General features: G+C 36.7%; 1 protein-coding gene and 1 pseudogene across 3 annotated transcripts in view; one reads left to right on the top strand and one right to left on the bottom strand.

The window, feature by feature from the left end:
- YIPF4 (Yip1 domain family member 4) overlaps positions 1–19625 on the bottom strand; it is a 52124-nt gene that overhangs the window by 22372 nt on the left and 10127 nt on the right. The window lies entirely within an intron of this gene.
- The window catches only part of LOC121100983, a 24287-nt pseudogene continuing 9755 nt past the window's right edge, over positions 5094–19625 (top strand).

The following is a 19625-nucleotide window of genomic DNA, read 5'->3' as shown; positions in this document are numbered from 1 at the left end:
TTTTTATTTTTATGTCTCTTTATTCTGGTTAGGAGTTGGCTTGTGTATCTTGCTGCTCCCTTGTTGGGGGCATAGGTATTTATAATTGTCATATCCACTTGTTGGATACATCCTTTAAGAATAATATAGTGTCCTTCTGTATCTCTAGCTACAGTCCTTAGTTTAAAATCTAATCTGTCTGATATGAGAATTGCTACCCCAGCTTTCTTTTGAGGTCCATTGGCATGAAAAACAGGTTTCCATCCCTTCACTTTCAGTTTGGATGTATCTTTAGGTTCAAGATGAGTCTCTTGTAGACAGCAAATGGATGGGTCATGTTTTTTTTATCCAATCTGCAGCCCTGTGGAGTTTTATGGGAGCATTTAGGGCATTCACATTGAGAGTGATTATTGAGAGATATGATTTTAATGATGTCATGTTGCCTGTAAAGTCTTTGTTTCTATAGATTGTAAATTTCTGTTCTGTATCACTCTTGGGGCCTTTTTACTTTTCTAGAAACCCCCCTTAATATCTCCTGTAGGGCTGTTTTCGTGGTTACGAAATTGGTTAGTGTCTGGCGATCCTGGAAGGTCCTTATCTCTCCATCAATTCTGAATGACAGCCTTGCTGGATAAAGGGTCCTTGGCTGCATGTTTTTCTCGGATAGAGCTTTAAAAATACCCTGCCAACCCTTCCTCTCATTCAAGGTCTGTGTAGACAGGTCTGATGTAATTCTGATATTTTTGCCTCTGTACGTGAGAAATTTCTTCGCCCTGGCCCCTTTCAATATTGTATCCTTGGATCTAATATTTGCGACGATTATGACTGGCGTGACGCTGACGCTTTGTCGTGGTTGAACTTGGGGGGGGTCCTCTCTGCCTCTTGGACACGAATGCTTGTTTCCTTTGCTAGATTAGGGAAGTTTTCAGCTACGATTTTTTCAAATATTTTTTCTAGACCTCTCTCTTTTTCCACCCCTTTGGGGATGCCAATGATTCTGACATTGGAACGTTTCATCGAGTCAGTAATCTCCCGTAACCTACATTCTTGAGATTGGATTTTTTTGAGCCAAGTTTCTGTTTTAACTTTCTCTTCTACCATCCCATCCTCCAATTCAGTAATTCGTTCTTCTGCCTCATTTACCGTGGCCGTCAGAGCATCTAGTTTTGACTGCATTTGATTCATAGCATTTTTAATTTCTGCCAGATTCGCTCTCATTTCCACCCTTAGAGAGTCTATATTCTCATTAATATTTTCGTTAATATTTTTCAAGTCTACACATCATCTTGACCATTGCTACTCTGAACTCCATTTCTGACAATTTGGTTATATCCATATCCATCAGTTCTGTGGCAGAGGCCACAGACTCATTATCTTTTCTTTGCTGGGGGGATTTCTCCTTCTCCATTCTGATGAGGAGAAGTTGTGGGGTTGTCCAGAGCCCAAATTATTAACCAGGACCCAGGCAGTGTGCACTTGTTTTACAGGGACCTTAGAGATGTGGGCTTCTTGATTTTTCAGCCTGTCTCTGGGGAGGGGCCTACCGCTGATATTTGGGCAACCCTGTTTGGGAGAGTCTCCCTGTCCTCCTGCGGGGGATGGGGATTTGCACAATGTGAGCTGGTATTTCCGGTTTTTGTTCTCTGGAGGCTTTCCCTGGAGGTTTTCTTTGGCTCCTCTGAGAGTCAGAGCAGCAGTGGCCGAATCTAGTCTCTGTCTCAGAACGAGAGATCGCAGTCCGCTCTCCACTGAGCCTCTTGGCGTCTTTAACTCTGTTTCTGTTGGTGCTGCTAAAAACCCTGCAGCATCCCGGGTGCGCCCCACAGCCGGTGTCCCAGCCCTCACTTCCAGGGCCGGCTGGTCTCTGTCCTTTGTGTTTCTAACACCGCCAGCCGGCCCTGGTTCTTGTGAGCGCTCCTGAGCTCTCTGTTTCAGTGTGGTTCGGTGCACTCCGGGCGCGGTTTTCAGTCTGGTCTCACGCACGCTCCCGAGCTCCCGTATCAATCCAGTTCCAGTGAGCCCGAGCTCTGGTTTTCAGTCAGGTTGCGCGCACTCCCGAGCCCCGGTTTCAGTCTAGTTCCAGTGAGCGCACCGGGCTCCGGATTTCAGTCTGGTCGCTCGCATGTTCCCAGGCTCAGGTCTCAGTCTGCTCTCTGCCGGTGCCGCGAGTCCACCCGCTCCCCAGTGCAGGTGGCTACCGCTTCCTGGCGCCCGAGCGCCGAGGCTCCCTCCTCCTTCCATTTATCTTCCAATATCTGTGCGCAGATTCACGGTCCTCCTTGGTACCTCAATACTCAGCGCTGGAGATGTTCGTTTGTAGAAACCCAGATGTATCTCCTGCGTCTCAGGCTGATCCGTGGGTTTTCAGAATGGTCTGGTAGATATCCAGCTCGACTCAGGGGACCAGCTAGAAAGGGGACCCCTACTCCTCCGCCATCTTAACTCCTCCTCGAATTCCCAGCGCCTTTAATATTCAGTATTAGTTCTGAAACACTAAGGGGTTGTAGTATGCAGGATTTTCCAAGCTTAGTGAACATCAGAAGCCTTCTGTGAAGGTATGTCATAGGATCAGATTCCACAGAATGTGTAAAGAAACACCTAAAAGACAAATTCATTTGTTTTTTGCTTGATATTTATGCTCTTAACGATTTGTCCCCACACTATCTTCTGCAGCTTTTGGAGGTGAACTACGCGCTATCAGAAGCCTTCAGCTTCTATGCCTTTGTTCTTGCCATTTCTTTTCCTTGGAGTGATTTCTCTTATCTTTCCTTCACTGTTCATCCGGTTATCTCTCATAGCCAAATTCAGGTTCTATCTCCACATAGCCTTCCTGCCCACTTCTCTGGTAGCTTAGGCCTATTTACTCCCTATGGCACCTATGATCACTTGGCAATTTGCATTGTCGTTTACCTACAGAAGAGTGTATTTTACCGTGTTAATAGGGTTTTGTGTTACGTGTTACCTCAATTAGATTTTTAAATTGATATAATTTACATACCCTAAACATCACCCCTTGAAAGCATACAGTTCAGTGGTTTTTAGTTTATTCACAATGTTGTACAACCACCACCACTGTCTAACCTAGAATGTTTCATCGCTCACAAAAATGCAACCCTATACCGATTTTTAGTCGTTCTTCACTGCCTCCCAGCCAGTGGCAACCACTAATTTACTTTCTGTCTCTATAGGTTTGCCTGTTCTGGACATTTCATGTAAGTGGGGTAATATGTGACTTTTTGTGTCAGGTGTCTTTTACTCAGCATCATGTTTTCAAGTTTCATCCATTGCAGCCTAGATTAGTAACTATTCTTTTTCTGGTTGAACAATGTTCCATTGTTTGGATATACGTACTAACAATTAGATTTTAAACTCCCTCAAAGTGTCTCACTTCTTTATATCTCTCTCAGGGCATCAAAGAAATAAGCTAAGTAATTCATAAATACTAACTGGTAGATTAATGGACCAATATTGAAAACAAGGAAGGTACGCGTGAAAATGACTTAATATTTGTAGTAATAGTTCCTCTTGCCAAGGGCCAAACTTGTCTCTAGTTTCTCTCTCACTTTCTTATATTTAGTTGGTCATCAAATCATTTTATACTACCTCCAGAATAACTATATGATGAATCTATTCTTCTTCTCTACTGACACTGCCTTAAGTCTTTACCGTTTCTCATGTATACTGTAACCATCTGACCATACCCCTGTTCAGATCTCTCCCTCTTAAATCAGTCTTCCATCATGCAGCTAAGATTATGTTTCCAAAATACAAATGTAATTTTGTATATTTGATTTATTTAAAGCCTTTAATGTCATTTATTGATTTAAGCTATATGGATCTATTTGCCCTTCCATTCATTCATTAATTCAACCAGTACACATTTGTTGGTTACCTCCTATAGGGCTAGCACTGTTATAAGTAGTGAGGAGATGTGTTCAAAATAAAACTACAACAAAAACACCTCTTCCCTCATAGGGCTTACAGACATTAACCAAATAATCACACAAATATGTTATTGTAAACAGTGATAAATGCTCTGAAGGAAAAGTTCAGGGGACTATGAAAGGAATATAATCTAGTCTGGGAGATCAGGAAATTTCTATAAGCAAGTACATACGAGAACTGAAGAATGGATGGCCTTTGATTATCTGAAGTTGGAGAAAACAGCCTGGTATTCATACCAGGTAAAGGGATCCTGGTTCATTTAAAGAACTTGAGAGGCCTAGTGTGGCTAGAGCACAGATGGGAGGGGATGCAGAAAATTGTTCTGGAGAAGTAGGGAGTGTGCATAGAGATTGTTGGACCTGAGCTGAAAAAGCTGTGGAAGGCCACTGAAGGATTTTTTAATTTAAAAGATTTTATTTATTTATTCGACAGAGAGACAGCTAGCGAGAGAGGGAACACAAGCAGGGGGAGTGGGAGAGGAAGAAGCAGGCTCATAGCAGAGGAGCCTGATGTGGGCTCGATCCCACAATGACCAGGATCACGCCCTGAGCTGAAGGCAGATGCTAACCGCTGTGCCAAGCCAGGCGCCCCCACTGAAGGATTTTAAACAGGAGAGTGAAGGAATATGCTTTTAGAAAGATTCTTCTGGCTACAATTCAGAGAATGGATTGGAGGAAGACAAGAATGATCTGGGAGAAAGCAGTTAGTATACTATTATAGTCATGCAGGCAGGAGGTATAGTTTGCTCTAGCTTGTGCTGGGTGTAGAAATGGAGAAAAAGTGGACAAGTTCAGAAATATTTAGAGGTGAAAATGACAGAATTTAGTGGTGGATTGATGAAGCAGGGAGCATGTGAATGAAGGAAATTATCAAGGATAATCAAGCTTCAGTCTGTAATGCTGAATGAATAATGGTACCATTCACTGAAAGAAGAAACTGGAGGAAGACCTTAGATATCAAGAATTCGGTTTTGGAATATTGAATTTTAGGTGCTCTTGACATAGTTAAAAGGAAATGTTAAGCTGACAGATATATAAGTCTATAGAAGTGGATTGGGCTCAATATATTGCTTTTGAGCTAAGCCTTCTTTAGTCTTCTTACCATGTTATAGTCTGAATGTTTGGGTCCCCTCTGGAATTCATTATATTGAAATCCTAGTGGCCAGTGTGATGGTGTTAGGAGCGTTTTTTGGAGCTTTGGGAGGTACTTAGCTTGTAAGGGTGGAGCCCTCATAAATGGGAATAATGTTCTTGTAAGAAACACTCTACAGAGCTTCCCATCTGCTATTCCTGTGTTAGGATATAAGGAAAATCTATAAGCCAGAAGAGGACCCTTACCTGACCCTGCTGGCACCTGATCTTAGATTTCCAGCCTCTAGAACTGTGAGGAAATTTCATTATTACAAGGCAGCCTATCCATGGTCTTCTGTTATAGCAGCCTGAACAGACCAAGACACTCTATATAGAAGTGATAGTATCTACATCTCATAGTACATTATTGAGTTGTAGACATAATAATCAATAGTTATTATCAGTGCTCTTTTGAGTAAGTGATATTTTTTGTTAAGGTGGCCAAACATTTAGCCTACTCTTAGTGTGAATTTCCCTCTCCCCAGAAAGGATATTACTGCTAATACAAGTTAGTAGTGTAGACAAAGGAATTGTTAGTTTTTCTTTTATAAAAATTTCCTACTTGATTTTAAAAACTTATATTCAGGTAGGGATGCATGTGTGGCTCAGTCGGTTAAGTGTCCGACTCTTGATCTCAGCTCAGGTCTTGATCTCAGGGTCGTGAGTTCAAGCTCTGCGCTGGGCTCTGTGCTGGAGTATAGAGCCTACTTCCAAAAAAAAATATATGTGTCCATGTAGATATTATCACAAATATCTTCTATACAATAGCTAATGAAGTATGATATGTGGTGTATAATGGGTGCGAGAATAGCTTTTCTTCCGTTTGAAAGTTGAAAATGACTTTTGAGGCAGCCTTTCTTGAAGAGAAGAAAGGCAGTTAAGCAAAGTTTACTATTTTAAAAAGTTAAGCTATTTATTTTCATAAATTTTAAATTCATAAGGCATTATATAAATCTATAAAAGTGATGAATGACCGCGAACTGTATACACACAAAGTGTGAAGTGGTAAAATCTGAGAAGGTCTGCGAACTTTGTATCAGTGTTAGTGCCCTGGTTTGATGGTTATATAACATGGTACCATTGGAGGAAGCTGGGTGAAGGGTACATGTAACCTTTCTGTACTATTTTGCAACTTCCTGTGAATCTATAATTATTTCAAAATTAAAAGTTTAGTTAAAAGTGATTCATAAGACAAAAGAAATTTCTGTTAAATAACATTTATGCCAAAATGAGATTTAATTTTTCAAAAGTAGGCTCAGAGATTTAATTGACTTTTTTAAGTCCCCCACCCACCCCCGAGTCATTTCTTCACCCAACATGGGGCTAGAACTCAAGACTGAGATCAGGAGTCACATGCTCTCCAACTGAGCGCAGCCAGGCACTCTGATTTAGTTGATCTTAATTAATATTATATACAATATAAATTGTACTGACAATATTGAATAGATAAAGGTACTAAAGCCATAAGTCAAAAGTAGTATGAATAAAAATATAAGCCTAAGATACAATTTTATATGAGGCTTTAAATTTTTTCTTATGGGGTGAATAATAAAAATTATTCTTCCTGGGGGGCCAGTCAGTTAGACATGTGCTTTCAGCATGGGTCATGATCCCAGGGTCTTGGGTCTGTTTTCCTTCTCCCTCTGCCCCCCTCCCCTGCTACGCTTCTCCTGCTCATGTTTCTTCTCTCTCTCTCTCTCTCAAATAAATAAATAAATAAAATCTTTAAATTTTTTTTTTTCTTATGAATACAAATCAAACTCCAATTAAGTCTAGCTAGCAGAAGATGCATTATTTACTTCCATTAGTTTCTTGATTTTTTCACTGCCCTATGCAAGCATTAAAATGTTTTTATCTCTAAGATGGAACAGTAAATTTATCCTTTTCATGGACTGTGTTCTTGTTTTTGTCGTTTTGCTGACAAGTACTCAATTCTGTTTTAGATTTAAGCACACATGGATTTCATTTTCACATGAAATGGAAATTTTGTTCCGACCCTTGTTATATAAGAAAAAGCTTCTTCACATTTATAAGAAGTTAACAAGTATCTGCAAAATGTTTATCGTCTGCATTGAGACACTCTTCTTTCTTAGAAGTCTCAGAACTCATCTGGGGAGCAGATCAGTAAATCTCATCCTTGAGTATAGTATCCTATAGCACTGACTGAGTTCTTCCTCATCTTTCCAAGTGAAGTTTCCAGGCTGAGAAGATTCCAGAAAAAGATCCCTTATCTAGTAATACACTTGAGTTTAAGGGAGGGAAAATTACTATAATCTTATCCTGCAGTTTTTCAGGGGCTTTCAGTAAAACTGAAACTTATGATATTTTATATTATTAACTTCCTCTGGGCAAACAAGTGGAAAACATTTAAGACTTCCTTTTTGCAGTAGATTTTTTCAAAGATTATTTTCTTTTAAATCCACTTATACTCGCACCGGGTGGCTCATTCAGTTAAGTGTCTGCCTTCAGCTCAGTTTCTGAATCTCAGGGCCCTGAATGGAGTCCCGCATTAGGGCTCTCGGCTCAGCGGCAAGTCCGTTCTCCCTCTCCCTCTGGATATCTCTAGTTTTCACTCTCTCAAATAAATCAATAAAATCTTTTAAAAAACCACAAATATATATTTAAAAATAAATCCACTTACGTTATTATCTTTACATTGTTTTTACTTAGCAAATGACAAGAATATTATAAATAGTATAGCAAGAAAGAATTACTTTAAAATTAATGTTTTTATAGTACCTATCTTAGGAGCTGACAACCAAGGTAGCTGGTTCTTAACCTGGTTTAACTTAAAATACCTGTCCTCCTGAGAGTTTGGAATCTTCTTGTTTTTCTGACATTCTTGTTAACATGTTAAGCTAACTACCAGTTTTTGGACTTTTCTGTTGCTTTTCATACCCACACTTAATTATATCTGGGGACACTAAGTATTGTGTCAAACTGTTGTTACTGGCATTCCTGCATATGTCCATGATATTTTCCTACTTTTATAGTAAATGGAATGAAAAAACTACAAAGTCAATCTAAAGGTGCCTTTTTGAGTTTCTGGCATCCCATGCTATGACACAAACGCTAAAATAATTCTTTATCACAGCATTTCTTAGCACTATAATTTTACATATCCTTTTTTGGTTTAGATTAAGCACTGTTAAGGGCAGTACTTTCTAGAGGCCAGGAAACAGTCGCTACAAGGTCCTTTTCCTGTCTCACATAATTCTTAAACCTTTAATTCCCATTACTAATGACTTCCCTGATCTAAATCTTCCTCTTGTTAAATCAAGAAAAGTACTTTTTGTACCTATTGGAAATGGAATTTTAGTTACATTTCATATCTTTTATTTATTTTTCAACTTATATTAAAACAGAAAGTAATTTCAGAGAATATTTTAGTCCCAAGATTCAATGATAGCATTTACAAGGACTATTTTTAAATCCAATAGGGAAGGACAGTGAATTCAAAAGTACTTGTATTTTATTTCTAGATGAGTTAACTCCTTATAAAAACTTTTTAGAATCATACACTGTTAAACCCTGGAAGGAATTCTTGGAATAGGAAACTGGAGACAGAAGACATTAATGATTTGCTGTTTTAGTAATCAAACTAGTTCTTTTCCTCAGAATGCAAACTTTATTACAGTGCTAATTGCAAGAGTTGCCAACACCAGAACAAGATGACTCATAATTCTTAACCATGCATTAATTGAAGTTTAAGCTTAAAATTTTAATAGTAATTCTCAAAAACTAACCCAGATTTTCGATAATGTGCAAATTAAGCCTTCTTTATATTGTATATGGATTTCCAGGAAGGGGAGTCCATGTTATATTTTCCTGGTTTGTCCTTGCCAGAATAATTTCTAAACTACCACTCCAGTCATATGGCTTCTAGTTAACAGCAATGATGGTTGTTTTAATAGTACGATTGGTTCGTCCTACAGATGTTTTTTCTTTTCAATTCCTGTATGACCTCAGTTCCCTACCATTCTACTTTTTTTTTTCAACCAGAAAATGTGGCATTGGTACTTCATAGAATTATCTGTAACCTCTAATGCACTGTCAGAATTATGAATGAAATTCTTACTTTATAATGTGGATAACTGAATCTTTACTCCTTTTTAGAGCTGCTCTTAAAAACAAAACAAAAACAAACCCCAAAACACCTTTATTTTTGTCCAAACTAAAGATGAATGATGTAATTACATAAAGAAAAAGAGCTGAATTAGCGGGGAACTCTTACTAGTCAACAAATTCTATCCAGAACCAAGCATTAATATACAGAGCACTTAGCATAGGATACTGGGTGATTTTAAAATGAAAGAATGTGTAAATAAATACATGAAAATGTAGGGGAAAATCATCTGCAGTTTTTCTTTAGCAAATTCTATCTAGGGGTTTATATATACATGCATAATGCCTTTAGAAAGAATTTATACAGTCACTTTGTTCTGAAGCATATAGTGTTACACACAATGAAGGGAATCCAAATGATATCATGTAATATATTTTGTATGTATCTTCCATAGAGTTGTGTTATAAGTCTAGATTCTTTTACCAGTCTAGTTAATCATCTGAAATCTTTTTTAAATGTCTTCACTTCCTCATCTTTCATTTTCTTGTTGTAAAATAAAAGATGTTTTTACATATTTATCAGCTATAAAATATGAGATTGTATACAATAGCAAATACTATAGTTAGAGATCTTCATGATTCATTACTTGAATATTATGCTCATATTGATTAAGATTCACACATTTTTACCTTTGGTTTATAGTTTTGTCCTCTCTTCTCCTTAAGATCTCAGTGGTTCAATAGCATCCCCAGATGTCAAATTAAACCTTTGGTGGAGATTTTATTAAAGAATCTACAGCTACTACATTTCTTGAGACAAAGAGGATATGGCTGGCTTTTGGAAGTTGAAGTGATGATGATCCTGAAGATAAACAAGCCACTCTTGTATGTAAAAATAGTAATATGTATTTTTTGTTTTTCTCGAACTAGTCTATGGGATGATTATATTCTTTCATGTTATTTAAAGACAAGTATGGCAGATCTTAACCTTTTTGGTTAAACTTCTAGGTGTTTTTCAGTTTAAATAGTAATTAGAAAATAATGAGAGAATATTTTTAGCCTGTTGAATGGTAAAAATTGAAAGAATTATAATTCTGTATATCTCTCTCACTCGGCTCACACAACACAATTACACACTTACAGATATTCCAAACTGTTAAGGCTTACTTGGGCGTATAACTATCTCAAGTAAACATTCAGTCTAAGTAAAAAGCAGGGTGCTTGCTGTGGGAAATTAAGTTTAAGGCAAATTAAAATTTCCAAAAGATTAGCACTCCAAAATCTCTCCCATAGAGAAATTCTAGAGCTACCACTGGTAGGACTATAGGGAGTCTTTCACTGTCTTCATAGTACTTGAAATTTTTAAGTATTATCATTTGGGGAAAAAAGTAAAGAATTTAACAATTTGGGAAAGAACCTATAACTCTGTAAAATCAAGGCATTATCAGGTTAGTTTCTGTGGTAATTATAGGTAGACAGTGCTAAAGTGTTCTTGTTTCTTAATATACCATATTTCATCAAATTTAAAATAGTAAAATTATAAGATGCAGTTATTTTATGTTTATCAATAAGGAGGAAACAAGTATGTAAGGCAGTGTAAAGCTAAGACATCAAAGGGCTGTCTCCTTAGTGTAAGGATAAATGAGAAATAACCCACCATACAAAAAAGACAGTAAGGATATTTTTGTCTCTAGTTTGGTGCAAAAAAGTTGGAATGTTCTTGTAGAAATAAAACCCCACATCAGTTCTTATATAGGATTGCAGTCTGAATTATCAATATGGTCAAGAAGGAGGGCTCTAAACAGAAGATTTTATTTAAAGTTGTCCCAAAGTGCCTCCAGAAGCACTGGAAAATGGAAAAGCAGATCTTGGAAGCAGTTGGCTTACTCTAGGCTGACAAGATAAGACACCAAATAATTGTGACAAGCATCCTGATTTTAGAGAGGTTAAAAGTTGAAAATGTACACCATGAAATCAGTGAAATACTGTACTTCAAAATGTGCAATATTTTGTTGACCAATGGAGATAACACACTGTCATATTTAAACTTTTCTTAAATTTTTATTGCAGCTGTCTCAGTACTCAGAAATATATGCTTTTTAAGAAATTTTATTTTATATTATAGGAGGAATTGATATCGATCTAAAGGATATTTACTACAAAATCCGGTGTGTTTTGATGCCAATGCCATCACTTGGTTTTAATAGACAAGTGGTGAGGGACAATCCTGGACTTTTGGGGTCCTCTGGCTGTTGTTCTTTCTTTTCCATGATATCATTATATGGACAATTTAGGGTAAGCATATGTTACTTTATACAAATTTGAAATATTTTAAGAGTTTTAAAATTAAAAATAGCCAAACATTAACTGTAATGCTACATTATGTTTAAGAAAATGCTTTACTTTTACTCATTATTTCTAACTTGTTCATCTCTAGAACTCTTTAATTTAATAAGTGGGGAGTAATTTTTAAGGCTTTCCAAACTTTTACATCATCATTCACGTAGAAAGCATCAATAATTGTATTGCAACTGGAGTAAACAGATCAGCTGAGTGGAAGTGACCAGTGACTAGAAGTGATCAGAAGGGCTGCCCTTGCCCTTTGTGATTTCCCTCAAGGGATGAACAGTTTGAAAACACAATACTCATAACGTGTTCTTTATTCGTTTAAAGTAAATATTTTAGGGGTTCCTGGCTGGCTCGGTCAATGGAGCATGTGACTCTTGATCTCAGCATTGTGAGTTCAAGCCCCACATTGGGCCTAGAGCTACTTTTTTAAAAATAATAATAAATAAATATTTTAATAAATAATGACAAGGATTCCATCAGAATTTGTTTTATATAATACTTTGTTCTATTCTCAGTTTTATCTTTTATTATCAAAACACAACATACACACATTACTTCCTTAAAGTAAGCCTTAAAGTTTAAGGCTTTAGGGAAGTAAAAACAGCTCTTTATCACTGAATGATTTGGAATGAATTCATTTCTCGTTGTTTCTGTAACAAATTTCCACAAATGTTGTGGCTTAAAACAGGGATTTTTTAAGAAGTTATGGAAGTCAGAAATTCAAAATGAGCCTCAAGGAGCTAAGATCAAAATGTCAGCAGGACTGGTTCCTCTGTAGGCTCCGGGGCAGATTCTTAAGTTGATTGCCCTTCCCACATCTAGAGGCCGTCAACTCCTTTGCTTCTGGCAGCATGACTACAACCTCTGTTACCATGGTCACATTACCTTCTTCTTTCTACCGTAGTCAAAACTCTTTGTCTTCCTTTTTATGATAGTTGTTACACTTAGTGTTCATTTGGTTGATCTGAAATACCCTTCAATAGCAAAATCCTTAATGTAATATAACACTAGTCTTATTAATATTTACCTTAGATCAGTAGTTTTTATCAGGTATTCAGTTGGAAGTATGAGATAAATTGAGGAAGTTGAATGGGGATTCTGCTCCACTACTCACCACTAATCCTTCATCTAGACCATTCTGATTTTACCTATTTTGTATAATCTTCCATTTGAATGAAGGATTGTAAGGCTAATAATAGATTACTACCTCTATAGAACGTTGCTCAGTTTGGTTTTACTTGATGTTTTCTATGACTAGATTGGGGGCATGAATTTTTGGCAAGGATACTACTTTGTGTCCACTGTATACTATCAGGGAGTATGTGATATGATATATCTTTTACCGGTGCTGTTAACATTGCTGCTTGATTAGGTGATGGGTGGTATCTGCCCAGTTCCTCCACTGTAAAAGTTGTTATTTTTCCTTTTTTTAATTAATAAAGAAATATCTTATGGGAGATACTTTATGACTATGCAGAGATTGTGTTTCATCAAACTTTAGCTCAGTAATTTTAGCATCTATTGGTGATCTTGAGTTCAGCAATTATTACTGTAGCATTACTGAATGGTGGTTTTTCGTTTTCCTGATTCCTTCCACAGATATTGATTGGTATCCTCTATAAAACAGCTATCCATTCTTTTTGACATTGCTCAATTATTGTTTTATTTATTTATGTCAGTATGGAATCATGAATATTTATTTTATTTTTATGGATTATAACCCAGTGCTATCATCATTTATTTTATGGCTGAGATTATTCCAGCTTTAGCCATTGGGAACTCCTTCAGGTTAGCTTCTGTGTCCTTCAACATCTTTCCCATTAGGTTTTTGAGCATTTCCTTTCCTTCTAATTCCAGAGTATTCTGGGCTCATCTTTTATCTTCCTGCCCCAACCTGGAAATCAATTATTTATCAACAAAAGAATCCTAGTTCCTTTTATCAGGGAATGATATTTAGAAAACCAGGATCTGGGCAATAAGTATGCTTATTTTGCTATTGGGGCTTCATTATTTTCTAGACCCTCCAAGCAGACAAAACTTGGAAATAGAGGCGTATATCGTTATCATACTAAGTCTCAAGAGTTAAAATTTGTCTGAAACATCTCCCATATTCTATCACTTAGATACATGTAATTAACATAAATTTTAAAGACCTTGGGAGAAGACCTATTAACTTCTTTTTTCAGGGATGAATTTTTCCTTGCAAGATGTTGTAAAACTATGATCAGAAAACCTGTCCTATTCAACCATTACGCCTTGAAATATCGAGATTTTTAGGTACTGATTCTGGTCGCCAAATTTTTCAGTTTGCATGTAAAATTGTATTAACACGGGGCAACCTGGGTAGCGCAGTCGCAGTGTCTGCCTTCGGCTCAGGGCGTGATCCCGGCGTTCGGATCGAGTCCCACATCGGGCTCCTCCACTGGAGCCTGCTTCCTCCCACCCTCCCCTGCTTGTGTTCCTCTCGCTGGCTGTCTCTCTGTCACATAAATAAATAAAATCTTTTAAAAAAATTGTATTAACACATTGTACTCTTACTAGGTTTTAAGATACCTGGGAACTCAAACTCTATGACCTGAAATTGGATATACAAAACTATCTTATATTAGCAGAGAATTGACTTCCAGGAAATTATCATCTGATTTGGCACAAAGACATTAATTGCATGAATTTTTTTTTCCCTTAAGGTGGTCTCATGGATTATAACCATTTGATATTTGGTTCCCTACCTTCTTACTGGCCAGAGTTCTTGGTGGAGAAGCAAGTAGTTAATTTTTGAAAATAGCCTTTGTTTCTATCATAAACTTTATTTTTGGTATTGTAGATATTATCAGTAGCTATATTCATCATAACTGTTTTTGTCCCAGAATTGCTTTTAAGTTATATTGCTTCCCCTAAGATGATCAACGCATTCAGTAGTGTTCATACTCAATAAATGTTACAGGAAAGGAAGAAGAAAGAAAAGATCCCATACCACTCATAAGTAATTTACAGCTTTTAGGAAGCATATAATTTATTTTCTAGTACAAGAGTTCTCAAACTTTTGATCTCAGGCCCCCAAGGAGATCTCTTGTGTGGGTTTTATTTATCAATACTTAAAAATTTTAAATATATATTTATTCATTTAAAAATAAAACCAAATACATTTTAACATAAATAATACTTTTCTTTTTTTTAAGATTTATTTACTTATTTATTTGAGAGAGAGAGAGCGTGAACGGGAGGGGCAGAGGGAGAGGGAAATTGAGAATCTTAAGCAGACTCTGTGTTGGAGTGCAGAGCCCGATATGGGCTTGATCTCACAACCTGATCCAAAACCAGGAGTCGACGCTCAACCAACTGTGCTACCCAGGTGCCCATAAACAATACATTTTGAAAGAAAACAACTTTTTCAAACAAAAAAAGTGGTAAGAGTGGTGTTGTTTCTTACATTTTTGCGAGTAGCTTTAATGTCCGGCTTAGTGGAAGCTGGTTTCTAATATCTGCTTTCTGTATTCAATCTGTTATGATACTATTGTTTGCTAAAGAATATGAGAAAAGAAAGCCTTAAACATATATAATTGGAAAAGGAAGAGTACTTTAAAAGATTTTATTTATTTATTTGAGAGAGAGCATACAAGCAGGGGGAGGATAGAGGAAGAAGCAGACTCCCACTGAGCAGGAGCCCTTGTGGGGCCTGACCAGCACCCTGGGATCATGACCTAAGCCAAAGGTAGATGTTTAACTGACTGAGCCACCCAGGCGCCTGGAAGGAAGAGTATTTTTAATAACTTTTTCAGATGATTGTGATATTCTTCTCGAAACTACACTCACATTCAACAAGTAATAGTTTCTTAAAGGTTTATTGCAGTAAGGAATCTTTCAAATGATATTAATGAACTTTTTGATATTCCGCTTCATTGAAATTTACTTTGGGTGGATCTTTTACCCATTCATGGTCATTTGAAAACACTGGTTCAATTGGTGCTTAGTAAATCTTCCAAATGTTGTCACATCTTATTGTACAATATCAGAAAATCACATTCGTTAATACCACCACCCATCTTTAAGTTTAGATCAGACTCAAGTTTATTTATTTATTTTTTAAAAGATTTTATTTATTTTATAGAGAGAGAATGAGCAGGGGAGCAGCAGGCAGAGGCAGAGGGGAGAAGCAGGCCTCAAGGAGCACGGAGCCCAATGCGACTCGATCCCAGGACCCTGGGATGATGACCTGAGCCAAAGGCAGAAGCCCAACCAACTGAGCCACCCAGGCGTCTCCTAGACTAAAGGTTAGATCAGCTCCCACTAATGGGCAGCATGCTTCTCCCTCTCTCCACCACTTGTGCTCTTTTCACTCCCTCTCTCTCTCTCTCTCTCTCAGATAAATAAAATCTTAAAAAAAAAAGAAGAAGAACATGCTTTTACACTCCAACTCTGAATAACCATAGTTTGTCTTTTCATTTGTTCTTTCAAGGAAAAAAAATGGTGTCCCCATGGTAAACACATCTAATTCAACTCTTAAACAGTTGTAAGCACTTTCGTTGGGATAACCATTGAACCGGGATACAACAGAAATGCTTTCTCTGGGAACACCTGGGTGCCCAGTCAGTTGAGTGTCTGCCTTTAGCTTAGTTCATGATCCTGGGGTCCTGGATTCAAGTCCCTTGCAAAGGAATCCTCCCTCTGTCTACCGCTCCCTGCTTGTTCTTGTGCTCTCTCTCTGACAAATAAATAAAATCTTAGAAAGAAAAGAAATGCTTTCTGTGTACTCTCCCATTTGTTGTACAGAATATTAAAAGACATACTCAAAAGTTGAGATTTAATGAAATTAATCATTTTAACTTCTTCATTAAGGACATTCTTAAGTGAAACTAGCTTTTTTCTCTTCTTTGTGATTGTGTAGTAGTGAAGAGTACAGTGACTACTAGTAGTTTGTGCACCTTGACTCACAGTGAAGCAGCACATTTACCCACTGTGTTGTTTTTCCCTGTTATTAGTACCAATATGAACCCAATGAGAAAAGGCAAATAATGTTTTATTATTTTTATAGAAAATAGTTTTGACCTTCCAGTCTTCTGGAAGAGTCTCTGACCCCCAGTGGCCCATGAACCACACCTTCAGAACTGCCCCATTAAAAGACTTGTGAATTACTATAAACCTAGGAATTCTAGCAGTTTAATTTTTTTCTCCTCTCAGTTTATTCTGTGGAGGAAGTAGAGCAGAGAGAATTGCAGACAGAGTTACCTTTGGGTGCTGAGTCTGTGAACATTGATTGCTAAATGCAGAGACCTTGAGCGCTTTTTTTTCATATTTGCAGAAAGATCTGCCAGGTCTGTTACTAAGCTCTTGTTCATCTGTTTTCCAGCTTCCAAAATTATGTTGCTGTTGTCCCATCTTCTGTTCTGTTTGCTCTTTTTTAAAAAAAGAAAATTGTCATTTATTAATATAGTAAACAACACATTATTTTGTGATATAGAATATATAATTATATTAATGGGCAGAATTCAAGGAATGATATGAAAATACGATCATTCATAAAGTGTCACAAATGGAAATTACTATAAAGATGAAGAAATAGCTTCCTCAAACTTTATTTTCTCCAATGTAATGCAGTTATCTTATACAGAATAATGCTCTGATTCTGTGAATGGCTTTTCTTTTCATTATACTATTCTCTTTATTTTCATGTATCTGATCTAAACTTAAGAGTTTAGGATCGTGACTTTTGTTCCTGGTGCTTTTGATGGTGTTACTTTTTTTTTCATTTATTCATGATTTTGTATATACTTCAGGGCTTACATTATTGTGAATAGTCTGCGTATACGAAAGCAATGAGAATGAACTTGATCTGCATTATCTGTATTCTGAGAGTGCTCAGGGGTTTCATCCACAGCCGGCAGCCTTTAGTTATTACTTCTTGTGGTGAGTGCTAGGTGTACCTTTAGGTTTATACATTTTTAATGTATCAGTTAGGAACCAGTTCTTTATACAGTTTCCAACCTATATGGCCTGTATGAATTTTTCTTTAGTTTCTCCCAGATGTGTATGATGTTTTCAAATCCCATGATTATTTATGGTTTGTTTCCATTGTTTATGCCTCTTTAAAAAAAAAAAAGATTTTTGGGGTCACCTGAATGGTGCAGTCTCTCTGAGCGTCCAACTCTTGATTTCACTCCAGCTGAGATCGAGCCCCACATCAGGCTCCCGCTCAGCATGGAGTCTGTTTGAGACTCTCTCTCCTCTGCCAGCGTCGCCCCTCTGGTACAAATTACATTTGTTCACATATTATTTATATCTTTGACACAACCACAGTAATATTTATATGAAAATAGTATCACTAAATGTTTTGGTAATTTAGGACTGTTGATGTGAGAGTTAAGAGACTTAGATCTTAGGGGCACCTGGGTGGCTCAGTCAGTTAAAAGCGTCTGACTTGGCTCAGGTCATGATCTCAGGATCCTGGGATTGAGCCCTCTGGCAGGCTCCACACCTCAGCATTGAGTCTGCCTCTCCCTCTCCCCCCTTCCTCTGCCCTTTCTCCCCACTCACCTTCCACCTGCCTCCCTCAATCGTATGCATGCACACTCTCTTTCTCAAATAAATAAAATCTTTTAAAGAAAGAGAGTGAGATCTAGATCTTAATTTGAACTCTTTTCTCCTACCCATTTTGCTTCCTGAACAAAGCACTTTGTCTCTCTAAAATTCAGTTTCTTAATAATGGAGGCACACCTACTTCATAGGATTGTTGCTGTGGCGCTTGATCTGTCTTGGATTCGTCACAGAGCTTGGCACACAGTAGCCACTAAATATATTTTCCTTCAGTCTCTCCTGCCTGCCCTCCCTTCCCTTTTAGCCTGCATTTGTCACACGTAGCTTCTTAGACCTCTTGAATTTTTGTTTGAATAAGATGGTTGTGGTCCCTTTAAATAATCCTTCTACAACTGTAAGTAGGTATAGTGAAGGTAATCAGATATATAAGTTTCAAAAGGGAGAGGGGTTGAAATGGGGATTTGGGTATCATCAGAAAGTTGATGATACTGAAACTATGGTGGGTTGATGAGACTGTCCAGGAATAACATAGCGATAATATGATACCTTAAAATATAAAGCATATGATACTTCATAATTTCTTCTTGTCATTTATGTAAGTACAACCATGAATATGTGATGTTCAATAGTGATTAAAATAATTATCTTGATTTCTGTGATATTTATTTAAAACTTCTAAAATTCACATTGCATATGGCCAAGTTCTTTGAGTTATAGGATATTCACTACTTCCTCTCATTGTAATAGCCCCTATACTTTTGGTGGTTGATCATTTGAAGTGGTATCTACACTTATAAAAGTAAGTAGCGTATATTATAAAAGTAATTAACTGTTTTCCAGGAACAAAAAGTACTAGTTATCTGCCACGAAGATTGTAATCTGTAACTATCAAACATTTTTAAGTGTTTTGGACAGTGATCTCACCTACTGGTTTTACCGATTGTGTTTCTTTTATTCTCCCATTTTAATCACCTTCAGAAATTATAATATATGTCTGAGGGGAGTAAAGAACAAAGACCAAATAAGGCTATAAGGTACTACACTGAGAACTTCATATAACTTAGATTTTGTGAGAGATATATTTATTTAAAATTTTACTGACATTATTTAATAACTGTTACTCCTATTTAAATATAATAGGAATATTTAAATATAAATCAAATATAATAGACATGGTTGTAATAAATTGGCTTTTCTGGTATTACAGAGATCAGGTTTCTTTTTATGTTGTATTAAATTTACATTAACATATAGACTCATATTAAATATTTAATGATAATATTAAGTATTAATAAGTAGTAAAATAACTTAAATTTTGTATTTATTAGTTTTGAACACTTTGGAAAATAAATGACTGCTTTAGCACATGTACATATATGACACAATGAATGTAATTTTTTTCTTTATGAAAAATATAGAACTTCTTAAGACTACCACTTTCAGAACTGCCATTATGTAGCCTTCCACAAAAGTATTTGTTTTTAACTAGAGCCACTTAATTTTTATGACATTTGGTTTTATTTACAGTTGATTACTAATTCAAATGTAAAAGAAATGATTCCTTTTAGAATTGAGTAACCACAGGCCATCCTGCCATAGAAGCATTGGGCATTAGAAAGTGTGGGT

The sequence above is a fragment of the Ursus maritimus genome, unplaced genomic scaffold (genome assembly GCF_017311325.1).
Source record: "Ursus maritimus isolate PB19 unplaced genomic scaffold, ASM1731132v1 scaffold_6, whole genome shotgun sequence".
Classification (NCBI taxonomy): domain Eukaryota; kingdom Metazoa; phylum Chordata; class Mammalia; order Carnivora; family Ursidae; genus Ursus; species Ursus maritimus.
This window is presented reverse-complemented; position numbering and strand designations above follow the sequence as displayed.